Here is a 12,156-nt window from a genome sequence, read left to right on the forward strand (position 1 = left end):
GGGAACCCCCAATCGGAATGCCAAATTCTCCGGTTTGCCCCGGGATATTATAGAAAATTATTTGTATGAATAATGAAAATAAAACACACCTCGTGGCATGGCAAAAAAAAAAAAAAAGAAGTAACCCTGTCACTTCAAGAAAAACAACTCAGTGTTTGTTGTAACAGAAAACATTTACGCTTTCAAGTGAAAAAGCTATTAAAATACTCCCTTTCCCAGGCAGGCACGGTGGCTCATGCCTGTAATCCAGCACTTTGGGAGGCTGAGACAGGCAGATCACAAGGTCAGGAGTTCAAGATCAGCTTGACCAACATAGTGAAACCCTATCTCTCCTAAAAACACAAAAATTAGCTGGGCGTGGTGGTGCACGCCTGTAATCCCAGCTACTCAAGAGGCTGAGGCAGGAGAATCGCTTGAACTCAGGAGGCAGAGGTTGCAGTTAGCTGAGATGAGCCACTGGACTCCAGTCTGGGTGACAGAGTGAGTCTCCACCTCAGAAAAAAAAAATACTCCCTTTCCCAACTACTTGTCTGTGTGAGGGTGGATTTTCTTCAGGTACTTCAACCCAGAAAACACTGCAACTGACTGAACACAGAAGCATATATGAGAATCCAGCTGACTTCTATTAAGCCAAACATTAAAGAGATCTGCAAAAATGTACAAATAATGCCACTCATTACAATTTTGTCTTGGTTTAAATTTTTATTTTAGGGCTGGGCACAGTGGTTCACACCTGTAATCCCAGCACTTTAGGAGGCCAAGGCAGGTGGGCCGTTTGAGGTCAGGGGTTCAAGACCAGCTTGGCCAACATGGTGAGACCCTGTCTCTACTAAAAATACAAAGATTAGCCAGGTGTGGTGGTGCACGCCTGTAATCCCAGCTATTTGAGAGGCTGAGGTAGGAGAATCACTTGAACCCGGAATGTGGAGGTTGCAGTGAGCCAAGATCATGCCACTGCATGCCAGCCTGGGTGACAGAGTGAGACTCTGTCTCAAAAAAACAAAATTCATTTTAGGCCAGGCATAATGGCTCACACCTCTAAACCCAGCGTTTTGAGAGGCCAAGGCAGGAGGATTGCTTGAGGCCAGGAGTTCGAGATCAGCCTGGGTAACATGGCAAAACCCCATTTCTATCAAAAACAGACAAAATTAGACAGGTGTGATGGGGAGCACATGTAGTCCCGGTTTCTAGGGAGACTGAGGCAGAAGGATCACTCAAGCCCCAGAGGTTGAGGCTGCAATGAGCCATGATCATGCCACTGCAGAGTAAGACCCTGTCTCCAAAATCATATATATTTTGGCTTTTAATCACAAAAAAGTGTTGAGTCAATAAATAATTTAAACTTACTGACCTGGTAAATTAATTTCCATAGTCACATTACTTTTTTTTTTTAAGTCTACCATTCCTCCCATTATAAAAACTATCTTTTGCTTCTTAATGCCCACACTTTCCCTCTGGATTCACTTTTCTTCTTGCAGAGGTATACCGTTTTGCAGAGGTATAACTTTTATTTTATTTATTTTTTTTTTTTGAGACAGGGTCTTACTGTGTCACACAGGCTGGAGTGTAGTGGTGCAATCTTAGCTCACTGCAGCCTCAACCACCAGGTTTAGGTGCTCCTCCCACCTCAGCCTTCTGGATAGCTGGGACTACAGACGAGCACCACCACGTCCCACTAATTTTTGGTAGAGATATGGTTTTTCCATGTTGCCCAGGCTGGTCTCGAACTCCCAGCCCAAGCAATCCACCTGCCCCGACCTCCCAAAGTGCTGGAATTACAGATGTGAGCCACCACCCCGGCCTGAATTCTAGAAAATCTTCAGTGATTATCTTCTCAAATGTGATCTGGCATTCCTTTCTTAGCATTAAGTTTTTCAATATCTTTGAATGAAAAGTTAAGGTTTTGTCTGCTTACTTTTTAACTCTCTCCCTTTTCTTTCTCTTATCCTACTTTTGCAGTTGCCTCCACCTGTTCCTCCAGAGCCGACCATCAAGATCTAGGACTTAATGATGTTTTGAACCTTATGTGCTGATAAACTAATTACAGATTTAGTCACTTGAGCAGACAGGCTACTTCGCTGTTTTTGGCCAAAAAGCCATGTTTTTCTCCCTCACCCTCACTAGGCCCACTTTCTTACAAAGCAACAGTCCCAGACAGTCAACCCTTCTATCAGCCTGCTTTCGCAAGCTAACACCCATCCCAGGCCCTGGCTTTGAGCAATACTCCCAGCTCCAGCAGGCTCTGCCATGGAGTTCTAATGGGGATCTGTTTTAAGGAAAGAGGTCAAAGTCCCAGCCAACACTGATTCTCCACCCAGAGCCTCAGTCTCACCATCAGCCTCACTTGCCACTAGAGCTTTCTCTCTCTCCTTTTTTTTTTTTGAAATGGAGTCTTGCTCTGTCACTCAGCCTCTAGTGCAGTGATGCAATCTCAGCTCACTGCAACCTCTGCCTCCTGAGTTCAAGCAATTCTTCTGCCTCAGCCTCACAGTAGTTGGGATGACAGACCCAGCTAATTTTTCTATTTTTTTAGTAGAGACCAAGTTTCACCAAATTAGCCAGGCTGGTCTTGAACTCCTGACTTCAGGTGATTCACCCGTCTCAGCCTCCCAAAGTGCTATGATTATAGGTGGGAGCCATCACACCCAGCCTCTCTTCTATTTTTAGTCACATACTTATTTTTCCTTTTAAAACATTTATTTACGTATTGCTACGTATTTGAGACAGAGGAATTGTGTTGAAATATGAACTCACTTTAACATCTCAGTAGAGCCAGGTGTGGTGGCTCACACCTGTAATCCCAGCACTTTGGGAGGCCGAGGCAGGTGGATCACCTGAGGTTTGGAGTTTGAGACCAGCCTGACCAACATGGTGAAACCTTGCCTCTAAAAAAAAAAAAAAAAAAAAAAAAACTCAATAAGAAGTCATATATCATTTCTACATTTTATAACAATGGGAATATATTTTATAATTTTAAAAAATTAAGTTTTTTCTTTAAAATTTGTTTTACTCCCTTTACTATATATTTATTATAACAGGGGCAAATAAATAGTGGAGTCATGGAAGCAAGGAAGAGCCAAATTCTGATACAGGAAATGAATTTCACAGAAGCTCTTGCCATGTACAAACAATAAAAGAAAAATAAAAGACTTCACATCATCTCAATCACGTGCTTGCCAGCATCCTAAAATTTTCTGTGGATTCATTGGAACCAGAAGAGAAGGTGTAAAATGAAGCATTCAGTCACATCTAATGAGCTTGTGAGAAAAAACAAGTGATGTAATATTTGGTAGAAGGCCTCATCCCAGAAGAAATAGCAGTTGTTCAGTAGTGTACAGGGGAGGCAGTTCTGTGGGGGGCGTACACAAAAATTAACTTCAGTCTGCTTCAATCGGTGTCTCTTTGATTTGTTCATCCTTTGTCATACGTGGAAACTAAGTCAGTTTAACAGTTCAATAAGAATCATTATAGGGAGGTCAGATGCAGTGGCTCACATCTGTAATCCCAGCACTTTAGGAGATTGAGGCAGGTGGATCACTTGAGTCTAGTTTGAGACCAGCCCGGGCAAATGGTAAAACCCCCATCCCTACAAAAAAATGAGAAAATTAGCTGGGTGTGGTGGCACATGTCTGCAGTACCAGCTACTTGGGAACCTGAGGTGAGAGGATAGTTCGAGCCCAGGAGGTGGAGGTTGCAGTGAGCCGAGATCATGCCACTGCACTCCATCCTGAGCAACAGAGCAAGACCCTGTCTCAAAAAAAAAAAAAAAATCATTATAGGGCCAGATGTGTTGGCTCACATTTGTAAACCCAGCACTTAGGGATGTCAAGGAGAGTGCATTGCTAGAGCCCAGGAATTGGAAAGCAGCTTGAGCAACATATTGAGACCTCAACTCTACAAAAAAAAAAATTTAACTGGGCATGGTGGTATGCCCCTGCAGTACCAGCCACTCAGGAGGCTGAGGTGGGAGGATTTGAGCCCAGGAGGTCAAGGCTGCAGTGAGTCGTGATTATTGTGCCACAGATCTTCAGCCTGGGCAACAAAGCAAGACCCTGTCTCAAAAAAAAAAAATCATTACTGGATTATAGAGCCGGGCCTAGTGGCTCACAGTTGTAATCCCAGTGCTTTGGGAGGCTGAGGCAGGATGATTGCTTGAGGCCAGGAGTTCAAGACCAGCCTGGGCATCACAGAATCCATCTCCATAAAATATTTAAAAATCAGCCAGGTGTAGTGGTATGTGCTTGTAATTCTAGTTATTAAGGAGGCTGAGGCAGGAGGATCACTTGAGCACAGCTCAGGAGTTTGAATCCAGCCTGGGCAACATATTAAAGAAAAAAAGAAAGAAAGAAAGAAAAAGAAAAGAAAGAAGGAAAGGAAAGAAAGAGAGAGAGAGAGAGAAGAAAGAGAGAAAGAGAAAAGACAAGACAGTAGACGATGAAACCCACAGCTGGCTGTGGGGTTTCATAGCACGGTAGGAGCAAAGCAGTCCCTAATTAGCTTGATATTAGGCATAAGAATAAGGGTCGATTCTGAAAACTGGAGTATGACAGAGAAGGTGGAAATAAGCCATGGGCTCACATACTAAAATTACACTAAATTCAGAATGGGCACAGCAGCTGAGGGCAGGGAGTAAGTCCAGAGCCTGAGGCCGGGCGCAGTGGCTCAAGCCTGTAATCCCAGCACTTTGGGAGGCTGAGGCGGGTGGATCACGAGGTCAAGAGATCAAGACTATCCTGGTCAACATGGTGAAACCCCGTCTCTACTAAAAAAAAAATACAAAAAAATTAGCTGGGCATGGTGGCGCGTGCCTGTGATCCCAGCTACTCAGGAGGCTGAGGCAGGAGAATTGCCTGAACCCAGGAGGCGGAGGTTGCGGTGAGCCTGGGTAACAAGAGCGAAACTCCGTCTCAAAAAAAAAAAAAAAGTTTAGAGCCTGAAGTTTTAGCTAACTCGGAGGTTGAGACTAAGTGTTAGTAGGTGTGAAGATTAGACAGACAGGAGCTAGATTCAGAATATTAGACCCTATCACCAATAAGAAGATCCATAAATTTAAACTTTCGGTATTTCAGTGCTATGCTCTACTTTTTGTTTTTGTTTTTTGTTTTTATGAGGTAAGGTCTCGCTGTGTTGCCCAGGCTGGACTAGAATGAAGTGGTGAACATGGCTCACTACAGCCTTGGCCTCCCAGGCTCAAGTGATCCTCCCATCTGAGCCTTCCCAAGTAGCTGGGACTATAGCCATGTGCCACTGTTCCTGGCTAATTTTTGTATTTTTTTGTAGAGATGGAATTTCATCATGCTGCCCAGGCTGGTCTCAAAGTCCTGAGCTCAAGCTATCCACTGGCCTCAGCTCCCAAAGTGCTGGAATTACAGGTATGAGCCACCACACCCAGCCTTAGTTCTATTTTTTTATTATTAGGAGTAGACATTCGTTCACAAACGGCAAACTATAGAAATCTGCCTGACGCTTCAAGAAAGAACCAATTTGCATACAGAAAGGTGAATACAAATTCAAAGCTTTATTAAAGACAAGTTCAACATTATTTTTTCTTGTCAATTACCTGAAAATATTTAAACTTTAAAACAATGTACCTAGATTCATGGTACAAAACCTGTTAACTGTTTCAAAAAATCAATAAAATAAATCTACCTCAGATCCAAATTTATTGGTCAAGTTAAAACTAAGAGACTGGTCATTAGATTACAAAAATAAAACTATGTACAACCAATTCAGTAATAAATGTTTCATTCAACCAAATCCAAAAACCAAATTTTCATCTGTTAGCCTCACAAAGGCTGTCTCAACCAGAAATGTTCAATTAGGATAACATACGCAATCCCAAGATGGTGGGTTTGGAGTGGTTAAGCAGTATGGACAAGATATTTCTAGTTAGGATGGTTGACAGCAAAGTGAGTTTGAATTATTACCTGGAAGAGTTCCAGTAATGTCATATTAAACATTTAGTCAGCTCCTCTTATAAACCAATCATTATTTTATTTTAAGTATTTGGGGAAGTTACATACCTGAAATATTTATTCATTTACCAAATATTAATTGAGCCCACTTTGTACTCAAACACTAGATCTGGTTGTTTTTTGTGCTTTTCTGAGATAGGGTCTTGCTCTGACACCCAGGCTACAGTGCACTGGCACAATCACAGCTCACTGCAGTGTCGAGCTCCTTGGCTCAAGGAATCTCCTACCACCTTGACCTCCTGAGTAGATGAGACTACAGGTGCGCTATCTTTTTTTTTTTTTTTTTTTTTCAGAGCCAGGGTATCTGTGTTGTCCAGGCTGGTCTCAAACTCCTGGACTCAAGTGATTCTCCTGCCATAGCCTCCCAAGGTACTGGGATTTCAGGAATTAGTTACTGCACCTGGCCTAGATCTGGTTCTTAAGGATCTTGCTAAGACAACAGTATTAACAAAAACAATAGAAAGTAATTACACGTTGTGTACCAGATATTGTGCTAGGTGTTTTATGTTTAGCATCTCACTTAATCCCATTTTAAAGATGAGAAAATGGCTGGGTGTGGTGTAATCCCAACACTTTAGGAGGCTGAGGCAGGTGGATCACCTGAAGTCAGGAGTTCAAGACCAGCCTGGCCAACATAGTGAAACCCCGTCTCTACTAAAAATACAAAAATTAACTGAGCATGGTGGCATTCGCCTGTAATCCCAGCTACTCAGGTGACTGAGGCAGGAGAATCGCTCCAACCTAGGAGGCAGAGGTTGTAGTGAGCCTAGATTGCTCCAGCCTGGGCAACAGGGCAAGACTCTAGTCAGAATTGGGGATTAAAAAAACAAAGAATAAAAGAGCAAGACTGTCTCAAAAAAAACAAAAAAACAGCAGATTATGAAACTATATGCACTATTACAGATACATAAGAGAAAACACTAAAAGGATAATATACAGAAATAAAATTTGGAAAATAAGCTGGGCCCGGTAGCTCATGCCTATAATCCCAGCACTTTGGGAGGCCGAGGCGGGTGGATCACGAGGTCAAGAGATCAAGACCATCCTGGTCATAGAAGGTGAAACCCCGTCTCTACTAAAAATACAAAAATTAGCTGGGCATGGTGGTGCGTGCCTGTAGTCCCAGCTACTCGGGAGGCCGAGGCAGGAGAATTGCTTGAACCCAGGAGGTGGAGGTTGCCGTGAGCCGAGATCGTGCCATTGCACTCCAGCCTGGGTAACAAGAGTGAAACTCCATCTCAAAAAAAAAAAAAAAAAAAATATATATATATATATATATATATATATATATATAAATTAGCCAGGCGTGGTGACAGGCAACTGTATCCTAGCTACACAGGAGGCTGAGGCAGGGGAACTGCTTGAACCCTGGGAGGCAGAGGTTGCAGTAAGCTGAGATCAAGCTACTGCACTCCAGCCTGGGCAACAGAGTCAGACTCTGTCTCGAAAATAAACAAATAAATAAATTTTAAAAAGAAAAAATGGTTGATGTTAAATTTGGTTATATGTATTTTACATAAATATAATAAGAAAAATGTGGCAGGGCGCGGTGGCTCACACCTGTAATCCCAGCACTTTGGGAGGCTGAGGAGGGTGGATCACGAGGTCAGGAGTTCAAGACCAGCCTGGTCAAGATGGTGAAACTTCATCTCTACTAAAAATACAAAATTAGTTGGGTGCAGTGGCAGGTACCTGTAATCCCAGCTACTTGGGAGGCTGAGGGAGGAGAATCGCTTGAACCTGGGGGGTGGAGGTTGTAGTGACCCGAGATGATGCCACTGCACTCCAGCCTGGGCAACACAGTGAGACTCAGTCTTGGAAAAAAAAAAAAAAGATAAATGCACCTGAAGATATCATCCAGGCAACCAATTTTTTTCTATGATAAAAAAGGCTGGGTGCAGTGGTTTACATCTGTAATCCCAGCACTCTGGGAGGCCGAGATGGGCAGATCACGAGGTCAAGAGTTCAAGACTAGCCTGGCCAACATGGTGAAACCCCATCTCTACTAAAAATATAAAAAATTGGCGGGGTGCAGTGGCTCACACCTATAATCCCAGCACTTCGGGAGGCCGAGGCAGGTGGATCATGAGGTCAAGAGATCGAGACCATCTGGTCAACATGGTAAAACCCCGTCTCTATTAAAAATACAAAAATTAGCTGGGTGTGATGGTGGGTGCCTGTAGTCCCAGCTACTTTGGGAGGCTGAGGCAGAATAATAGCTTGAACTTGGGAGGCGGAGGTTGCAGTGAGCCAAGATCACGCCGCTGCACTCCAGCCTGGCGCCTGTGACAGAACAAAACTGTCTAAAAAAAAAAATATATATATATATATATATGTACACACACACACATATATATATATATATAATTAGCTGGGTGTGGTGGTGGGTGCCTGTAATCCCAGCTACTCAGGAGGCTGAGGCAGGAGAATCGCTTGAAACCAGAAGGCAGAGTTTGCAGTGAGCCAAGATTGCGCCACTGCACTCCAGCCTGGGCAACAAGAGTGAAACTCTTATCTCAAAGAAAAAAAAACACTTTTGATTTGGAATTTGTGATGTGAAAGGACTAACAGTTAATATTTAGACTTGTAAAGAAAAATAAGCACAGTAATTACAGCTACAAAGCAGAATGTAAATATGTTACAATTCATAAATAAAGCCACAATAAACTTTCCTACAACATTAATGTAATATAGAATATTTCAACAAAAAAGTAACCATAAATAAAATAAAAAGACACCCTACTATTTAACTCACCAGAAAATGGGGGGGAAATACTAACGATGCATAGAGAAATGTGTGCAAGAACTCGTGTCAATGGCTGGGTACAGTGGCTCAGGCCTGTAGTCCCAGTACTTTGGGAGGCCAAGGAAGGTGGATCATGAGGTAAGGAGTTTGAGACTAGCCTGGCCATCATGGTGAAACCCCAGCTCTACTAAAAATACAAAAATTAGCTGGGTGTGGTGGCACATGCCTGTAATCCCAGCTACTTGGGAGGCTGAGGCAGGATTGCTTGAACCCAGGGGTGGAGGCTGCAGTGAGCTCAATCATACCACTGCACTCCAGCCTGGGCAACAGAGCAAGACCCTCATCTTGGAAACAACAACAACAACAAAAAACTTGCATCAAAATGTTAACTTATCTCTGAATGGTTGGATCAAGGGTGAGTTCTGCTTTCTTTTATATATATATTTTTTTCCTCTGAGATGGGATCTTGCTATGTTGCCCAGACTGGTCTTGACTCCTGGACTTAAGTGATCCTCCCATCTTGGCCCCCCAAGTAACTGGGATTACAGGCATGCTCCACTGTCTTGCTTTCTTCTTATTCCTTAATTTTCACCAGAGTATGTTCCCCACCTCATGAAATTTAGAATACCTGCTCCTACTGCCTAAATAAAACACTCATCCCTTGCCTCCTTCACATAGCTGGCTCCTTCTGATCACTTAGATACAGCTTACACATAATTCAATTCCCCAGAAAGACCTTTCTTGATCATCTAACCTAAAGGAGTCCCAACTTTACTAACCACTATTATTTTACCCTGTTTTATTGTCTTCATGGCATTTTATCAGTATCTGAAATTAAAAGTTATCTTCTTTAATGTTGAATCTTGACTCTACCAAACTAGAATGGAAGCTCTATGAGGGGAAGTTCATTTTGTTTACCTAATGAATTTCCCTGGGACCTTAAAACATGTTATACCTCATGATATTGGTTGAAAATGAATATATTTGTGCTAATTTTGTAATCAGAACAACAACCAAAAAACTACTTTTTTCTTTTCTTTTTTTTTTTTTTTTTTTCCGAGCTAGCTGAGATTTCATTTTTGGACCAAAAAAAAAAAAAGCAATTGAATTGTTTTGCAGCTGGAGGCATGGGCAAGGGGGGTCCCCAGGCAGTAAATTCCCCACCGGTGGACTGAGGGCTAGGGCTGAGCATCAGGTGGGTCTCCTGTTTCCTGCCCTCCCCTGCACAGCAGCCTCCCTCCTGGGCTCTGGGGCAGCCTCAGGAGGGGCAGGCTGGGAGGGGCTGTTGAAGCTGTTCATTTGGGCAGGACGTCAGAGGACTCGAACACCAGCCTCCCATCGTGGATCTCAGTCTTCTTCACAACTACAGCCTTGGTGGAGGTGGTGCGGCTGAAGGAGCTGGAGCCCGTGACAGAGCCAAAGCTGGAGCCCAGGCCGTAGCTGAGGCCAGGGCTTGTGAGGCCCCCATAGGCAGAGCTCAGACTACCTGCATAGAAGCTGGTGGTCTTCGTGTGGATACTCATGTTCTGCATCCCGGACTCCAGCCGGCTCTCCTCACCCTCCAGTAGCTTGAGGTAGGTGGTGATCTCGATGTCCAGGGCCAGTTTGACGTTCATCAGCTCCTGGTACTCACGCAGCTGCTTTGCCATGTCCTGCTTGGCCCGCTGCAGGGCGGTCTCCAGCTCCTGCTGCTTGTCATGAGCATCCTTGAGTGCCTGCTCCCCGCGATGCTCAGCATCTGCAATGACGGCCTCCAGGGAAGCCCTCTGGCCTTTGAGGCCCTCGATCTCAGCCTGGAGCTGGCTGATGTTCCGGTTCATCTCGGAGATTTGTCTTTGTACGCCGCAGGTCATCCCCGTGCTTCCCAGCCAGCATCTGCAGCTCCGCATACTTGATCTGGTATACGCTCTCCGCCTCAGCCCGGCTGCGGTTGGCGACCTCCTCGTACTGCGCCTTGACCTCAGCGATGTTGCTGTCCATGTCCAGGGAGCAGCTGTTGTCCATGGACAGCACCACAGATGTGTCGGAGATCGGGGACTGCAGCTCCCAGATCTCATCTTCATACAGCTGCCTGAGGAAGTTGATGTCTCAGTCAGTCCTTCCAGGCAAGACTCCAGCTCTACCTTGTTCATGTCAGCTTCATCCACATCCTTCTTGATGAGGACAAATTCATTCTCCATCTCTGTACGCTTATTGATCTCTTCCTCATACTTGTTCTTGAAGTCCTCCACCAGCCCCTGCATGTTGCCAAGCTCCGCCTCCAGCTTCAGCTTCTCCTGGCCCAGTCTCCAGCTGCCGCCTCAGGTTGTTGATGTAGTTCTCAAACATGTTGTCCATGTTGCTCCTAGCCGTTTTCTGCTGCTGCAGGAGGCTCCACTTGGTCTCCAGCATCTTGTTCTGCTGCTCCAGGAACCACACCTTGTCGATGAAGGAAGCAAACTTGTTGTTGAGGGTCTTGATCTGCTCCTTCTCCTGGGTACGCACAGCCTGGATGTTGGGGCCCACATCCACCTTAATGGGGTTCAGCAGGCTCTGGTTGATGGTGACGGCGGTGATGCCTCCCATGCCTATGCCGCTGGCCCCAGCACAGTCTGCACCCAGGCCACCCTGGAAGCCACTGCTGCTCACTTGGGAGAAGCTCAAGGAGCTCAAGCGGGCACTGGGCCCACTCGTGAAGGAGCAGCTGCTGAAGGCCCCGGGGCCAGAGGTGGACACCTTGTAGGACTTCTGGGTCACCCTGATGGACATGGTGGAGGCAGGAGTGGAGGGAGGCAGGCTGAACCAGGGAGAGATTCCAGAAGGAGCGGAGAAGCTGCTTCTTGCAAAACTACTTTTTTCTTGAGACAGGGTCTGGATGTGTTGCTCAGACTGGAGTGCAGTGGTACGATCTTGGCTCACAGCAACCCTGACCTTCTGGACTGAAGCCATCCTCCCACCTTAGTCTCCCCCATAGCTAGGACCACAGGCATGAACTACCATGCTCGGCTTTTCTTGTATTTTTTGATAAAGATGGATTTTCCCCATGTTGCCCTGGCTGGTCTTGAACATTTGAGCTAAAGTGATCCACCCATCTGAGTCTCCCAAAGTGCTAAGATTACAGGCGTGAGCCACCACACCCAGCCCAAATTCTTTTCTTTTTTCTTTTTCATTTCATCTGTCTAAGTCTAAACCAAATTATTTTATTTTATTTTTGAGACGGAGTTTCGCTCATTACCCAGGCTGGAGTGCAATGGCACAATCTCGGCTCACTGCAACCTCCGCCTCCGGGGTTCAGGCAATTCTCCTGCCTCAGCCTCCTGAGTAGCTGGGATTACAGGCATGTGCCACCATGCCCAGCTAATTTTTTGTATTTTTTATAGACATGGTGTTTCACCGTGTTGACCAGGATGGTCTTGATCTCTTGACCTCATGATCCACCCGCCTCGGCCTCCCAAA

At 45.0% G+C, this 12,156-nt stretch overlaps 1 pseudogene; it reads right to left on the reverse strand.

The window, feature by feature from the left end:
• Positions 1 to 9,877: 9,877 nt before the first annotated feature.
• Positions 9,878 to 11,544, reverse strand: LOC144582644 (keratin, type II cytoskeletal 8 pseudogene; annotated as a pseudogene).
• Between the last annotated feature and the right edge of the window lie 612 nt (positions 11,545 to 12,156).

This window comes from Callithrix jacchus, chromosome 5 (assembly GCF_049354715.1).
Source record: "Callithrix jacchus isolate 240 chromosome 5, calJac240_pri, whole genome shotgun sequence".
In the NCBI taxonomy this organism is placed as follows: Eukaryota; Metazoa; Chordata; class Mammalia; order Primates; family Cebidae; genus Callithrix; species Callithrix jacchus.